General features: G+C 35.9%; 1 protein-coding gene across 3 annotated transcripts in view; it reads right to left on the bottom strand.

The window, feature by feature from the left end:
• Positions 1-16112, bottom strand: part of LOC111151086 (potassium sodium-activated channel subfamily T member 2) — a 349819-nt gene that overhangs the window by 130706 nt on the left and 203001 nt on the right. The window lies entirely within an intron of this gene.

The raw sequence follows: 16112 nt of genomic DNA, 5'->3' as shown, positions 1-16112 counted from the left end.
TAGTTTTAGCTACGTTAAGAAATAGACGGTTGAATTTGTAGGTGAGTTGGATATCTACAGAATGAACACACAGGGGCCCCTGGGCCGCAGAATCAGTTAAGTACTGCAACTTCGCTCCTCACTTCTCAATGCCATATGATAGCCAAGGTTTATTGAACATACCACTAAAGTCTTCTCTGTCTTTCCCACCTTCTCTACCTCCATTACACTGTCCCTACTTGTTACAGGGTTCCAATCCTTATCCATAATTCTTAAGAGCCATATATCAGCTTTTAGAATTATTATTATTATTATTATTATTTTAGATTTTAGAAAGGCAATGTGCTTTACCTACCAGACCCTATGTAATACATGTAGGGAGCAACCTATGCTTTAACATACTATTATTCCTGCAGCTAAATGTATGAATACTAAGTGGAAAAATAAAATTCAGTGTGAGGATTGCTACCAAATAATTTCAGGTCAGGTGTGATTTCACCACCAACAGAAATGCTTTTCTTTCTTTCTCTCTCCCATTCTTTCTTTTCTTTCTCCCCCTTCCATCCATCCATCCAGCCTTCTTTCCTTCCCTTCCTTCCTCCTTTCCTTCCCTTCCCTTTCCTTTGCTTTTTTTTTTTTTTTTTTTTTTTTTTTTTTCAGAATTTTCTGGATTTTGGAATTATGGCTAAGGGACTGTGAATCTTTATTCAAACTATGTTTATCTTTCACCCAGACAAATGCAAGAGCTTCTTAACTGCTTTTCATGTCTTCCAACTCTTCAGCATTTTATTACCCTTCCAAAACTGTGCTGTCCAATTAGAGCTGCCACCGCCACATTTAGCCATTTAAATTTAAATACATTGAAATACACATAAAAGTTCAGTTCCTCCCTGTTACTAGCCATCTTTTAACAGCAATAAAGTGCTCAAAAACATTTGTGGTAACTGCCTACAGTATCAGACAATGTAAATATGGAATATTTGTTATCACCAATAACTAGACAGTGCTATAAGCCAAACAGATTAATGACCTTCCATAAATCCTAAAGCTTATAGGATATATTTCACATTCCTTAAAATGTCACTCATACACTGGCAGAATTTGGGTAACCTTACTAACATACTATATACTACCTTTCCATGACTTTTCTTAGTCACATTGCTGCTAAAATTGCTCATTTATAATAATAGGAGGGGAGGCAGAACAGTCGGGTATACATGCAGGTTGGTAGGTAGATTGTATAGGTGTAAGTTTATGAAAATTCTGTTTTCTTCTTATGGTTCTGTTTTCTTTGTGAAATTGGTGGAAATAACGAGTAAAGGAGAGGCTGGAGGTTAAGAGGAGAAAATACAGCATAGTCGCTTCAGAGAGTGGAAGAAGAAACAGAACAGTGAAACACAGAAATGATATGTGGCAGCTGCTGATCCCGAGAAATCAAGGATCATGAATTTAAAGTGGGAATAGTCTGCACATTATCTTTTGTTTATTTTGTTTATTCGGGCCACATTCAAATTCATGGAAGTAAACACTATCTTCTGTCAAGAAGACCGAGAAAATTCACCACAGTGACTTCTGACAAGTCTAAATAAAGGTCAATGAACTGAGGATGAGTTAAAATAACGGATTATAATGGTGTGCTATCGAATTCAAACAGGTTAAGAAGAGAAGACAGGATCTGCAGTTGTCAATAATGGTAAAGGTTTGGTAGAATCAATGAATTTTAAGACCCAGTGTAGTCAAAAGATAGGTGGAGTTCTGTACTAGAGGATGTGAACTGGAATGAGAGGCAGTGGTCAGAAAGAGGGTCATCAGGAAGAGAGATTATGGAAGCATCACATTAACAAGTAATGACATGATCTGTGGAGTGTCCCTCTGGAAGCGGGTGCTGAAATAGGACAGTGAACAAGAACATTCGAAATAGGAGAATTACAGGTACACAAATCTAGGGCATTGAGAGAATCATTTTCATGGCTATCAATATCATTAACTATTATGACCATACAGTGTTGGAAAGAATGAGTAAACTAGGAGACCAAGGGCTTTTCAGCTCTCTCTCTCTCTCTCTTTTTTTTTTTTTTTTTAATTTCTGCTACTTGTCTTTCTTTTCTGGGATATCTCCCAGTTGCAAACTGCCAATTTTTATCAAATAATTTTTTTAATTAAAAATGTGAGACTTGGGGCGCCTGGGTGGCTCAGTGGGTTAAAGCCTCTGTCTTCAGCTCAGGTAATGATCCCAGGGTCTTGGGATCGAGGCCCGCATCGGGCTCTCTGCTCGGCGGGGAGCCTGCTTCCTCCTCTCTCTCTGCCTGCCTCTCTTCCTACTTATGATCTCTGTCTGTCAAATAAATAAATAAAATCTTTAAAAAGAAATGTGAGACAATGTTATATAAAATTTAAGTATATTGAAAATGCATAATGGAGAATTATATCTGTAACAGAAATTGCTATTTTTCCTTATTATCCATTTTCCCCTCTGTATGCAGAAACAACATATCTATGGAAACATGTCTAGAGAAATGCTTGGAAGGGAGAAGAATACAAATGTGTGGTTGGCAGGGCCTTGCTGATTTTAGTCAGGTGTACATAAAGAGACGACCCGAGGTAAGAACTGATCACTTTGGAAGCAGAAAGCAAAAGGAATAAAGCTCTCTTAAACAGGGCATTATTTCTTACAGCCAGAAAGCTAAAACAAGTGTCCAAGAAAGAATCTGGACAGTTGCAGAACCAAAAAAGTGACCCATACCCTGAACAGCAGGAGATGATACTTTCTCAGAGTCTTTATGAGAGGCCTTCCACTAAGACTTCTCCCAAACCAATAAAGCCAGGCCTGTGGCAAGAATCAAATTAAAGTGCTGTTTTCCTACTCAAACTTATCTGTTTTAGATGATGGCAAGGTAGCTGCCATTACAATCAAGAAGGAGATATGAGCAGGGCAACAAAAACCAGTAAACACAGCAGGTTTAAGAAGGTCCTTGGAGAAGAATTTGGAGCACAATTACTGACACATGGAAAGGAATGAAAGAACTCTGCTCCAATTTGAACTTTTTCTGTGGCCACAGAGAATAGTGAATAAAGAATATCTTTGAATAGACATGAAAAGACAAAGGAGTTACTCCTTAAGAGCAGAATGAGTGTCTAATAAGGAATTTATTACGAGGTCTCTACCATTCACGTCTGACAGGATTTCTTCATTGCTATGGACCAACAACTGCGTGTGTCTCCAGTTCTTCCTTTTTCTAAACACCGATATTTTACCAAAATTATCTTGTTTCACTATTTTATATGCATAAGTAGTAGGGGTAGAGGTAGCTAACTAATTTATTAGTGTGTGTGTTGCCAGACCGTGAGAAGCCACACCTAAAACTGACTTTGCATTATCCAGCATGGCTGGATTGCCATGGGCTTTGAGTTGGATGCAATAATTGATACAGCTCTGTGGAGTGTTTTTCATATAAATGGATGAATCTCTCAATATATAGGGAAAATATTGTACAGGACTACTAGGTGTATAAGGATCTGGACTGTGGCTGAAACTGCTATCACCCATGTTCATTCCTTCCTTCTTCCTTTGAGTAAGAGAAGCTCTTATTTCCTCTCACCCATCCCCCAGCTGTCGCTGGGTGCATGGCTGTCCAGGTAGAAATTACATTTTCCAGCTTCCCTTTAGTTAGCTATGGTCACTTGACTAGGTCCGTCCAGCTACCATCTTATTTTTTTGTGGACAAAACCACCTTTCCTAAACTCTTTCCTTCTTGTTGGTGAGACCACATAATGGCAAAAACTCCACCTTGATTGTGCAGAGGTAATTCCTTAGCAATGATAGAATCGGTCCCTTTTTTTCTTTATAGTGTCTAATTTTCCTCCCTTGTTGAAGAAAGCATGTCCTCTTTCAAAATGATGTGCATCTCATGTCTTCTTCTCATCCTTTTACAGTTTCTGTGTATCTGTTTTTGATTTAGAACCTTCTTGTTTGTAGCTTCCTGTTAAAGCATGAGCACAGGAGACCAAGTGTTGTCACTACTGAGTGTGCCAAGCCATGAGCAGATACTGATCCCTCTGAGCATAATTTGCCTGATTTTTAAAATGTAAATAGTAACCGTATGTGCCTCATAGGATTTTCTGAGAAGAAAGGTAGACAATGAGTATGAAATGCTGTTCAGAATTCTAAACAAGTACATAACCTCATAATCATGCTTATTAAAAACAAAGACGTCAATAAACTATCTTGAAATAATGCCAATAATACATTTTTAAAAACGTAAGTAGCAAAGCAATATAGCATAAATTTATTGTTCTGGAATTAAAACATGAACCTTGTTTTATAAAAATGCTGACTTCTGCCTGTAAGCTTATATGCTTACATGTATGTCTGAATAAGCACAGAAAATTTTAAGAGCAGGAATCAAACTATTAACAGTAGCTACCTCAACGAGTAGGCAAGTTTTCAAAAACTATGACTTATAAAATAGTAGGATTATGTGAGATTCTTGGTTTCTTTTTTATTGTTATTTTATTATTTTTAATCTAAGGGGCTTTTAAAATAAGCACTTAGAATTAAAGATACAAGTTTATAGATACTTATGAATCAAATCTGTTTTCAAGTCCCTTTTACTTTAAGGAAAATAAAATTGTTAATTACATTTTAACAAGTCAGAATCTTTTTTTAAAGTCTGCCTCAGTGTTTTCTGAGCTCCTGTATGATTTAAAATACTAGAAGCTTCTTCTACGCAGTTGCTAGGTAACAGATCTTTGGAAAGCAGTAACAACAGTGGAAAATGCACTAAACCAATGCAGGGTTGTGATTTACAGAAATCAAATATCCTTTGGAAAAGAGCTTTTAAACAGGAACACCAAACAGGGTAAATTTTAAAAACTGCTATTTGTTTTCATTTTATGGGGATATGTTTATTACATAAACTGACTGAATAAATTGTGTTATAAAATATCTCACACATTCTTTGCTTATTAGACTGTTTATAAGCATGAGAGGGTCGAGTGCTATGAAAATTGCTTTTTTTTTTTCCTTAGAGGAGAATGGATAGTCTCTAACAATTGAACTTGATTTTGACTCTGTCTCTTTAATCAATACAATAACCAATTGATGAATGTGTGTGTGTGTTGCGTGTGTGTGCACACACACACGCATGATCATACAACAGAGACTTTTGCCAGTTCCAGATAGTGAGCCGTTCAACCACAACAAATCTAAGAATAGGCTTAAGTGAACCTTTAAAAGTCATTTAGTTTCACAGGATCTAAATATAAGAATGCTTATTAAACATAGAGAATTCAGCTCCATTTGAGATTGGCAGCACCCTATAAAACAGATTTATTACATCTCAATAATATAAAGTATGAGAAGCTTGCTTGATTTTCCAATTGCTTGAATCCTTGCATTATTTTAATGCTGCAGGTTTTAATGTATCGTATTAATTAAATTCTCAGGAGAATCAAGTTTCCTGTATTCCAGAGCAGAACAGTTAATTCTGTTAATCTCTGTTTCTTTGAAACATGTCAGAAATACAGCAGTTTTAATATTTTTTGAAAAATTAGTGTCCTCAGGGCTCTGATTTCTTTGGGTTCTAACTTAATGTATTCTCTTCTCAGTAGCTCATGATAGTTATTGAGAGTTAAGAATACAGTTATCGAATCATCTTAATAGTAATAATAATACCAAACAATATTTTAGTTTCTATGCTAAGTGATTCATATGTATTTTGTATATATATTATTAAAACTCACAAAAAATCTATGATGTATATGGTATTAAACCATCTTCAGATAACAAATCAGATGTTCAGAAGTAAAATAACTTGCCTAAATCCATTATTATTAATTTAAATTCAAACTACTAACAGAGAACTCTACAAAAATTAAACAACTTTAAAACTGATTAAACAGGGGCGCCTGGGTGGCTCAGTGGGTTAAAGCCTCTGCTTTCGGCTCAGGTCATGATCCCAGCAGGGTCCTGGGATCAAGCCCCAAGTCGGGCTCTCTGCCCTGCAGGGAGCCTGCTTCCTCCCCCTCTCTCTCTGCCTGCCTCTCTGCCTACTTGTGATTTCTCTCTCTCTGTCAAATAAATAAAATCTTTTAAAAAAAAACAAAAAAACAAAAAAAAAAACGGATTAAACAAACGGATTAAAATAAGTGATATATTCTAGTGGTTTTCCTTTGTCCTGAACCCACTTTAAGGATTACTGCTTGCTACCAGATGGACAAATGGCTCAAACAGCCACTAAATTAAACTGATAACTGAAAAAAATATAACCACTATGTTCCCCAAATACCCATCATTTAATGAGGCAGTTTGGAAGGAATGAAGTCAAACTTGACCTTGAAATCAATTTTGTTACTTTGCAATCACACACACACAAATTGCAGCTAGACTAAAATGATTTGAGTCACTGATTCAAAGGGATTTGGAAAGATCTCTAGATTCATTAGTAGCAAATATACTGTTAAACTGTGATAAATGTTACAAAAAAAAAAAATGCAGGTGCTATTAGGGGATACAAAAGGACACCTTTCCTGCCCTGGAGCAAATCAAAAAAAGCATCTCCAAGGAGGTGATGTTTAAAGGAAGATTTTAAGGATAATTAAGAATAAGTTATTTGAACGGTGAAGAAAGTGGACAAAAGTAATTTTCTTAAAACAACATGCAAGGGACTGGAAGAGATTATGCTGAATGAAATAGGTCAAACAGGGTGCCTGGGTGGCTCAGTGGGTTAAAGCCTCTTGCCTTCAGCTCAGGTCATGATCCCAGGGTCCTGGGATTGAGCCCCACATTGGGCTCTCTGCTCAGCGGGGAGCCTGCTTCCTCCTCTCTCTCTGCCTGCCTCTCTGCCTACTTGTGATCTCTGTCTGTCAAATAAATAAATAAAACTTAAAAAAAAAAAAGAAATAGGTCAAACAGAGAGAGTCAATTATCATATGGTTTCACTCACTTGTGGATCATAAGGAATAACACGGAAGACACTGGGAGATGGAGAAGAGAAGGGAGTTGGGGGAAATCAGAGAGGGAGACAAACCATGAGAAACTGTGTACTCTGAGAAACAACTGAGGGTTTTGGAGGGGGTGGGGCCGGTGAGCCTGTTGGTGGGTATTATGGAGGCATGTATTGCATGGAGCACTGGGTGTGGCACATAAACAATGAATTTTGGAACACTGAAATAAAATAAAATAAAACAAAAATTAATTTAATTTAATTTAAAAAATCAGAGAGGTAGAAGGATATTTAAATTTTTATGGAAAATTAACAACAAAAAAGGTCTGAAGATTAAGGAGAGAAAACAATACAAAGTTGCTGACAGAGCATTGGCAATGGGATCTGGTATAGAGATGAGAAGAAAATTGTGTTATAATAGAAGAAAAGCAGGAACTGGTAAGTGAAAACAAAGCAACATTTGGAAAAATGAGATAAAGTCTTAGATTGTAACACAAGAGTGGAGATATTTTGATAAGAAAAAAACCCACACTGTTAAGGGCCTCCCAGCTGCCCAAGTGAGTTTGTGGTAACATGAATTGGACCCATTAAGTGATTTCTTTCTTTCTTTTTTTTTTTTCCTCCAGCAATGCTCATGAGGCCAAGGAGCAGGAAAAGGGGATCCACCTACGTAGGATTTTGTTTGTGTGTATTTTTTTTTTTTCCAATCTGGAGACATAAAAACAAAGGAAATTAGTATAGTATTATGAGTTTGGTTGAAATGACAACCCATAGAGTTTGGTTTGCTTAAAGAGGGCAGAAGAGAAGAAAGGAAGGTGAGGCCTAGGGAGAATCCACACTGATGACACTTTGGAGCAATGCTCCTCAGCTCTTTGTGATGAAGAACCAGTATTTTTTTTTTTTCTTTTTCTTAATTTCCAAACCACTGCAGACACTTACGTCGTTTATTGTACATGACTGGCACAGAAATCATGCCACGCATGACTCACCTATGATTCTGATAGGAGTCTACTCACTTTCCAAAGAGATAACACACGGATGGTGCACTTGGATGTCACAGTGACGTTGAACTGCTATCAAAGTTGCTAAACGCTTACTCTCGATTGCTGTACTTAACTTGTAGCCTAGCAAACATCTGCAGCCTGACATTGGTCTTCGATAGGCACTTAATAGCACTGCATTAAAAGTCTTCAGGAGGCAGAAGGAGCGTGTTTAGGTGGTAATGGAAGGTTGAATAAGCAAAACAGAAACAAAGAAGAGTGAGTGAGATCTGAAGAATATAGATAAGCCTGGAAGTATTTGGGATGATGTTGAAGTGCAGGTATATCCATTACATAGTTCTTTCACTCTAAATCTCTGGGAATTCTTGTCAAACTGGAAAATGGATCTTTTGAATCAAGCTTTCTATGAAGTTTAAAATATAGTTTCTTAGCACTTGTAAAAATGTATGATAAAGTAGGAAAATGTAAGTGTTGTCCTGTGCTCGATTTAAAGGGTCATGAGATTTGGAGTCACAAGATATGAGTCTGAATCCCATGTGTTTAAGCATGTAGTCTTCAGGCAACTGTGCTTAGTACCGTATTAGACAAATACATATAGTCATTTACATCTGTCTTATAAAAATTCAAACTTCAGGGGCGCCTGGGTGGCTCAGTGGGTTAAGCCGCTGCCTTCGGCTCAGGTCATGATCTCAGAGTCCTGGGATCGAGCCCCGCATCGGGCTCTCTGCTCTCTAGGGGAGCCTGCTTCCTCCTCTCTCTCTGCCTGCCTCTCTGCCTGCTTGTGATCTCTCTGTCAAATAAATAAATAAAATCTTTAAAAAAAAAAATTCAAACTTCAGGTTGAAATAACACAGGGCAGCATGCAGTAAAACTATAGTCTCATACCAAGTAAATAGTTTTGTTTTATAAAAATAAATAAGTGGCAATAGAGCTTATATGACTGCACACCTTTCCCTTACCAATAAGGGAAGATGCTACAATTTACCTGATTCTCCCAGACACATGACAACCCATGGCCATATTTATAGCTGTTATGTGCAATCTGTGACAGCTGTTTTTTTGGTAGTGTCATTACTCTGGACAGAATTGCAAAGGAAGCTCTCACATCATCACTTATAGTAGACATTTAGTACATACTTATTAGCCACTGCTCGCCTCTTGACGGTCTCCCATAATAACTAAATCTTTCCCTTTCCTTCCAAAATGATTTTACTAAATGAAAAATGATAGATGATAGATACATAGGTAGACAGACAGATAGATGCTACTCTCAACTAGATGGTCATCTAACAATCTGAACAAAGTAAAAGTACAAAAGAAGACTGAAATTTCAGTTTTACCAGGAGACATGTGCAACTTAAAAGGAATTCCTCAATGCAAAGGGAGTTTGATTTAATGGGTAATTGAGCCAAATGTTAGGTCTAAATGAGTCCTTGCCCACTTGGGTGTTCTTCTTCAATACCATCAACTTTCCACCAAACAGCTCTTACAATTCTTCAACATAATATTCATATCAACAGATTCCAAGAAATAACATAAGTTGGGCATTTCAGTCATTCACACTTCACCCACTCTTTTTTGGCCTTAAGGGATAATTCTAGGGGTTCCTACAAATTCTGTCTTACAGAAAGTAACTTTTGGAAAAGTAAACTGATTTGAAGTATTAAAAGATGAATCCATGAACAATCTAGAGGCAAAAAGCACAAAGGTACAAAAAAGTAGACAAAATTTTTGTTAGTTGAAAGCACCATAAATGCAATCCAAAGACAACTTGCAAACTGAAAAAAAAATGCAATTTTTAAAATGCCAAAATGTTCATAATTTTAGAATATGAGAAATCTCTATAATTCACTAAGAGAAAAATAGTCATCTCTGTAGAAAATAAGAGTACAGGGATGTATTTTATATATGAATGAACACAGAAGTTAAATGGGCAATAGATACATGAAAATGTGCAACTCTCTTAGTAATCAAAAACTGAAAATCAAAATAAATTAAACTATTAGACAATACCACATATCTCTTAACAGCACACATTTTAGAGACAGAGAACATGGATTAAATACCTGTTTCTATCACTTAGTACAGCATCATCAACATTTCATTTAATATCTTTGTGTCTCCATTTCCTCATTTGCAAAATGAGAATACTGTTGACTCTTGAAAAACACAGGGGTTAGGAGAACCAACCTTATGCATAGATGGCAAATCCACATAGAACATTTGACTGCCCTAAAACTTAGCTATCAATCATCTATCATTAACTAGAAGCATTGCCAAAAGCATAAACCGTGGATTAACACATATATTGTATAGTATAAGTATTATATATTGTGTTTTTACAACAAAATAAGCTAGAGAAAAGAAAATGTTATTAAGAAAATGATAAGAAAAATAAAATTAGAGTGCCGTACTGTATTTATTGGGAGAAAATGCACATAAAAGCGGACTCCTGTAGTTCAAATGCATGTTGGTCAAGAGTCAACCATACTAATGAAATCTATCTATGGTATCAAGTGTCCTGGAGTAATAATGGCTCTCCTATCCTGGTATTCACAGAACAGGGCTGATCTGTGTAACCAATAGGATATTGTGGAAGTTACAGGGTGGGACAGTGAGGGCTATGTCACAAAAGACATTGTGGTCTCTGCCTGGCTCTCTTGTAGGTCAATGTTTTCTGGGGGAAGACAGCAGCCGCATCATAAGAACACTCAAGTAGCCCTAAGGAAAAGTCCAAGAGGTAAAGAACTGAGGCCTCCTGCAATGGCCAGCACTACCTTGCCAACCATGTGAGTCAAGAATGAACCCACCGGAAGCAGATCTTCCAGCCCAAGTCAAGCCCTCATGTAACTATAGTCCCAGCTGACGCCTTCACTGCAACACTGACCATTAGTCCTCTTAAATTCCTGATCCACAGAAACTGTGAGATAATAAATGTGTTGTTTACACCAAAAACCTTTGGGATTGGTACAGGTACACAGCGATAGATAACTAACACATGACTTTACAAGGTGGTGATGAAAATTAATTCAGTTAATCTACAAAAAGTGCTTTGGAACAGTAGTCCAGGGCACCTGAGGGGCTCAGTCAATTAAGCATCTGACTTGATTTTGGCTCAGGTTGTGATTTTAGGGTCATGAGATCAGGCATGGATCCTACTAAAGAGTCTTTCTCTCCCTTTCTTAAAAAAAAAAAAAAAAAAAAAAAAGCAAAATAAAACAAAACAAAAAACTATTCCTTGCACATAATAAGGACTATATAAATGCTGACTGCCACTATCAGTATAATAATAATAATACTGTTCTTAATATTATTTTTCATTTGCCCAAGGGGCAAGAGTTAAAGGAATATTGCCCACTTTTGCAAAAGTAAGTTATACATTTCTGAAGAGCAAATTAGCATTGTGTATTAAAAATCAGAAAAGACCCCATACTATTTAACCTAGAAGTTACACGAGGTAATCATCTGAAGTTTATCACACAAGTTCAAGAAAACCTCTTTTATGATATTGAGTATGTAAATATGTACATAGGTATGTATGTAAGTACGTATTTATTTTAGTCCTGGACAAGACTGAGTCGTAGTAAGCTGAAAAACAGAGAATGTTGAATAAACACAATCCACAGAGGAATGAATTTCATCAAAATTACTAATCTACAATTTCAAGATGTTACAAATTTCTTTTTTTTTATTTTCAAACACATACACTTCCAAAATTTGTTGGAAATAACATCTCAGCTCTTTACATTCACCTTGGTGATTTTTTAAAAATAGCTACCACTTTTTAAATTTGCCTTATTTTTCATTTGTCATTGGAAGCTGAGTTAACATTCAAGAAGGAAGTAGCTACTGATTTATCATCAGTTTTAGTCTGTATAAATATAAGGATACAGAATAGCTAATGGCTTAAATGAGAACTTGGCACGAATGAAACTGTTATATTAAAATATCAAATGGCATTTGTCACGGGTTATAAAATATGACAATATGCTAATTGCACAATTTCATAAATTCATATACATTATCTTTTACCAACCTAATGAAATTTCAGCTCATACAAATTATTATAGTCTATACAAACATAACCCCCAGTCATAAAGTGAATAACATATTCTGTCCTTAGATATTAACATTCACAAATGTTTTTATGGCATTAATTATACTTGATAATTTGGACCTTGTGGAAAAAATGTAAAAATGTAAAATCTATAAATAAATTTAAAAACAACTATTAAACCACCGTCTAGCTAGTATTACACTTCTATATAAAAATGAAATATAATTCATTATATGTGAATTATATTAATAAAATTATTACCCTACTTTAAGGAATTGCATATCTTACTTATTCCATTTATACTGACCTTCATTTTAATATAATTTCTAATAAGGACTATGGTTGGATAATACATATACACCCCACATCTACGTATCTCATATATCTATTCTCATATTGCTAGACATTTTGCTTCTTTCTACATTTATTCTTATAATAAATAAAACTGAAATAAAAGTCCTTTTTTTTATTTAAAGATTTTATTTATTTATTTATTTGAAGAGAGATCACAAGTAGAGAGGCAGGCGGAGAGAGAGGAGGAAGCAGGTCTCCTGCTGAGCAGAGAGCCCAATGTGAGACTCGATCCCAGAACCCTGAGATCATGACCTGTGCCGAAGGCAGAGGCTTAACCCACTGAGCCACCCAGGCATCCCATAAAGGTCCTTTATTTAAATGTTGTGTGTAGCTCATAATATTTCTTCACGAAACCTTCATGTAATTATGTAAACAGATGTTAGTAACTATGTGACTAATGAAGGAGACAGACAAGGGACAAACACAGTAGGAAAGAACTGGGTTTTCCCTACACATGCAGAAAAACTACAGATTTTTCTTCCCTTTTCACTATTTCATATATTGTCACATATTTTAATTTTACTGAGTTATAGTATTACTTTTGAACATTGTTACTGGATCTTTTAAGATTTTAACTCTTATACTACAGTCTGCATACTTTTAGTAATAAGATACTGTGAGTCGAGCTCTGTGCTTGTCATTAGATACAAAGCATTTAAGAAATTCATATTCTAGGCGTGCCTGGCTGGCTCAGTCAGTGGAGCATGCGACACTTGATTTTGCAGCTGTAAGTTCAAGACCCATGTTGGGTGTAGAGATTACTTAAAAACAAAACCTTAAAAAAAAAGAAAAGCAAAAAGAGAAGTTTCTATTCTAGAATTAAACATCTAAGCAACGCAAAGTCAATTAGTAAGCTACTATAATACAATTTCTATTAAATGGGAAGATATACAAAAAAGAGATTAAGGTGGCAAAAAGAAAATAAAATGATTTTTCACTTTCCTTGATTCCCACAATCAGTTGATTATTAGGTCTACAGAATATATCTGAAGTGATTCATGAATCTGTTCTCACTCTCCTCATCCATCATCACCACTCTGGTTCAATCCCTCAGTCTGTCTCACTTGGACATCCGAATAGCTCGCTAAGTAATCACTCCTGTGAGGCTCTTTGTGTCATCTCCACTGTACTCCATGCTTCCGCTGGAGCTACTTTATGATCTGGTTAAACCATTATGCCTTTACCTATAAATGTCATCAGTCACTCCCTACTTCTCCAGCAACATTCCTATTCATTAGGAAAGCCTAATTCACAGTCTCTCTCACTTTGTGTGTGCACAGTATATTCTCATGCAGTCTGTCTTGAGGCAATGTTAAATAAACATCCCAGGATATTATTAAAGCATTGGGATATTATACTATCCTCATATTAGGATCTCATTCCTCATTTTAAGTAATTACTTCAGGAATAAAGATATATTAAGTCATGAAAACTTTACCTACATAGGTCTATCAGATTGACTAAATTCATCAATCAAAATCTGATGAAACTAGTACATAATTGGAATCCTGAGTTTTGGTATATATAGAGGGTGACAAGGGCAGGGGAGGAAGATCATAAGGTCACAGCTGAAGCTCTACGTGGCAAAAACAGGCTCTGTTCGAGTGGGTGCAGAACGTAAAAGTACTCTGGCTCACTGGTTAAAAAAGGGGTGACGTAGGGGAACCTGGGCGGCTCCGTTGTTAAGTGTCTCCCTTTAGCTCAGGTCATGATCCCAGGGTCCTGGGATCAAGCCCCACACCGGGCTCCCCGCTCAGTAGCAGAGTCTGCTTGTCCCTCTCCCTGCTCGTACTCTCTCACTCTCTCACTCTCTTTGAAATAAATAAACCTTTTAAAAAAAAAAAAAAGATGAGGTAAAGAAAATAAAATCTGCCATTGGAACAGACAGCTAGTCCATGTTTTTTTTTTTTTTAATCATTATACCACTAGTACCTAGACTAACAAATTGTTCACAGTAGGACTCAATAAAATGTTCTGAAGGAGTAAATGAGAGTGAAAGAGGATATAACTGTTCTTCTTTATAAATCATTGTTATCAAGAAACTACTTCAGAGATGGAAAATCATAGATCTGGGTTATAACAGAATATGCCTGGCACTTGCCATACATTGAAGGAATATGCTACTTTGGTTTTCAGCATCATGCAATTGAGTCTTGGAGAAATACAAGACGATAAGAAAATTAATGGAGAAAAATAGAAAGATGCTTTGAGTTAATTCAATTTTAAGTGGTCCACAAGAAAATGGCTTGAAATACCTAATGTTCAATGGCAATTTCATCAAGTGTCAAAGAGAACAAATAAGAAAGCTGGTTTGGCTGTTCAATAGACCCACATATTAAAATTTTAAAATCTACAAAAAAAGTAAAACAAATAAGTTATTGATTTTTCTTTTGCTAGGAGGAATGAAGGACAAGATAATATTTCACTTAAAAAATAATTCACATCAATGTTAATTTTTTACTTTTGATTAAATGGATATAGTTATATAAGAAATTAACATCCTGGGAAGCTGTGTGATGCGAAGGGTATATGGGAAGACTCATTTCTGTCTATACTAATCTTCTATCTAAAAAAATGAAAAAGCAGTGCAATGAAAAGTGAGATATTGATTTTTTTATTTTTTATTTTTTAAAGCTTTTATTTATTTATTTGAGAGAGAGAGTAAAAGAGAAAGAGAGAAGAGCACAAGCAAGGGGAGGGGCAGAGGGAATGGAAGCAGCATTGCTGAGCGGGGAGCCTGACTGGGGGCTCCATCTTAGGACCCTGAGATCATGACCTGAGCAGAAGGCAGACACTTACCAGACGGAGCCACCCAAATACCTCCAAATACTGATTTAATCTGAATTGTAAAAATGCAATTATAAAAGGCATCTTGGGGATAACTGCCAACATTTAAATACAAACAAGACCCATGAAAATATCTGACCCTCTTAGGCATGAAAATGTTATGCTGGGTATATAGTAGAATGTCATTCTTTGGAAAATCACGCTGAAGTTAAAATGTGTGTGTGCATGAGTGTGCACGTGTACACGTGTGTGTGTGTGTGTGTGTGTGTGTGTATGAAGAGAAGATTAAGCAAATGTAGGAAACTGCTAATTGCTGAATGTAAATGAAGGGAATACAAGTTTTCATTGTATAATTTTTAAGCTGCATGTTTGATTTTTTTATAAAGTAAAAAGTAGCGGAGAAAGAAAAAAATTTAAAGACTCTCTAAATTATGCTGGTCTTGAACATGGCCTTAGGTTAAGTGGTTTCTGTTGATCTCTGCAATAACACAAACATCAAAGAGAATATTTTTATCCAAAAATGGAGAATTTTCAAAGTTGGGGTATTTCACCTTTTGAAATTGTAGGAATTCAAAGCATTATGTTCTTAAGCAGGTTGTAAGAATGAAATTTAAACTGATATCTACGTGGGTGTTATATGGGAAATGAAGAAATTATTCAGCAGGAAAAACTCACACCTTACCACTTGGTGAAAGTCAAGCATTGCACATACATATGTTATTTAGAAACAGCTAACATAATTTCCAATATTTATATTACTTGGAAATACTTTCCACTCTTGTCTAGGTAGAAAAAAGTGAAGGATTGGGAAGTCTTGTGTTTCAGCAAAATGAGACAAGGCCTTCATTTTTAGTCACATCATTTCCCCAAGATTTGTGTGTGTGCATGTATATTCACAGATGAACACGTGTGTGTATTTTAAACAATATTTTTAAATAATGGTAGTCACAACTACCTACAATAAGAAATATATTTGTACAGTATTATCAA

Source organism: Enhydra lutris, unplaced genomic scaffold, assembly GCF_002288905.1.
Source record: "Enhydra lutris kenyoni isolate GAN:26980312 unplaced genomic scaffold, ASM228890v2 scaffoldscaffold25, whole genome shotgun sequence".
In the NCBI taxonomy this organism is placed as follows: Eukaryota; Metazoa; Chordata; class Mammalia; order Carnivora; family Mustelidae; genus Enhydra; species Enhydra lutris.
Note: the sequence above shows the minus strand (reverse complement) of the source record. Positions and strands in the feature narration are given on the sequence as shown.